Source organism: Capsicum annuum, unplaced genomic scaffold, assembly GCF_002878395.1.
Source record: "Capsicum annuum cultivar UCD-10X-F1 unplaced genomic scaffold, UCD10Xv1.1 ctg49484, whole genome shotgun sequence".
In the NCBI taxonomy this organism is placed as follows: Eukaryota; Viridiplantae; Streptophyta; class Magnoliopsida; order Solanales; family Solanaceae; genus Capsicum; species Capsicum annuum.
Genome location: NW_025857277.1, coordinates 1 through 1,570, shown reverse-complemented (window position 1 = coordinate 1,570; position 1,570 = coordinate 1). Strand labels below are relative to the sequence as shown.

At 40.1% G+C, this 1,570-nt stretch overlaps 1 long non-coding RNA gene across 3 annotated transcripts; it reads right to left on the bottom strand.

Annotated features, from left to right (window-relative positions):
- Positions 1 to 1,559, bottom strand: LOC124892668. 3 transcript variants are annotated; one of them, XR_007050369.1, is made up of 4 exons: positions 717 to 1,559; positions 475 to 623; positions 145 to 284; positions 1 to 14 (listed from the first exon to the last, which is right to left on the bottom strand). It is a non-coding gene; the product is annotated as an uncharacterized LOC124892668 (long non-coding RNA). The 3 variants fall into 3 exon arrangements; XR_007050370.1 differs by lacking the exon at positions 1 to 14 and having other exon boundaries at positions 82 to 284; positions 717 to 908; positions 1,122 to 1,559; XR_007050368.1 differs by lacking the exon at positions 1 to 14 and having other exon boundaries at positions 82 to 284.
- Positions 1,560 to 1,570: the final 11 nt, after the last annotated feature.

Below are 1,570 nucleotides of genomic sequence, written 5' to 3'. Positions count from 1 at the left end.
CCGTCATTTATGTTCTACATTCATGGAATAAACACAGCATTGAAGGTATATAAAACCTTTGAACTTATAAGTAAACCACCATCCAAAATGTTGTTAAATATTATTCCCTCTTAAACTTGGTAAAAGGGTTGTAGGGATTCTTACAGTAATGGAGAAATCATTGGCTTCATTGACTGAATACAGAAAGATGCAACCACCCTTTCAATGAAAATCTTCAACTCTCTGTAGCCTCATTCTTTCCCTTATGACTTTTGCTTTGATCATTTTCCTACCCATTTGCTTCCCTAAACAACAGAGAAAGTGAGGATCAGATTTGTGTTAAGATCAGGTAAAAGGAGTGTCCAACCACGCCATGGCAGAAAAAACCACCAGAAAAACTGGTGGCATACCTCGCCAAGATATGGGTCAGATAACCTCAAATGCCTAATTAATCAGCTCAGAAAGGAAATAAAATTTGACAAGAATCATCATCACCTCTTTCAAGCATTCTGATTATACTCACCACCATCGCTTCCACCGCTCACACCAGCAACATTCAATTGCTCCAGTGGAAGCATTTGAAAAAAAGAGTTGGGAGGGTATAAAAATCCTTTGAAACGATATGTAACAACCATGCAAGCGAGCTGTTAACAATATAGTCAAACAACAACAAAAATCAACACTCCCAGTATATCCCACAAGTGCAATTTGAGAGGGTGATGTTTATGCAGCCTTACCCTGCCGAAGGTCTGTTAATAATATACTCCTCCATCTGTTAAAATTGATAAAAGCATTGCTGGGTTTCTTACAGTAATGCAGAAATCACCGGCTGATGCAGAGAGCAGCAACGACCCTTTGAATGAAGAATCGCTACTCTCCATGGCCTCATTCTTCCTCTTTCGAGCTTTTGCTTTGTTCATTTCCCTAAACTGACATGGAAAGTGAGGCTCAGATCGGTGCAAACCTCAGGTAAGAAGAGAGTCCGACCATGCCATGGCTGCAAAAGCCACCAGAAAAGTTGGTGGCATGCCCCGCCAAGACACGGATCGGATAACCTCAAATACCTAATAAATCAGCTCATAAGGGAATAAAAATTGGTAAAAATCATCATTGCCTCTCTCAAGTAATCCAATTATACTCACCATCATCACTTCCACCGGCAACATCCAATGCTCCAGCAGAAGCATAAAAAAAAGAATAAAAAAAGAGTTGAAGGGCACAGAAACCCTTTGAAACGATATGTAACAACCCTCCAAACGAGCTGTTAACTCTGTTTCAAAATTGATAAAAGTGTTGTTGGGATTCTTACAGTGATGGAGAAATCATTGGCTGATTCAGAGAGAGGCAACCACCCTTGCAACAAAAACCATCAAATCTCTCTGTAGCCCTATTCTTTCCCCTCTGAGCTTTTGCATTAGTCATTTCCTGGAACTTTTGTTTATATAGTACCCTAAAGCTGTTATACTCCGTCCCCTAAAATTTACAAAAGGTTTATTGGCCTTCTTACAGTAATGGAATCCAGAAAATAGAGGCTCAGATTTGACGCTTAAGCTCAAGCAAAAAGAGAGTCCAACCCCGCCATGGCTGCAAA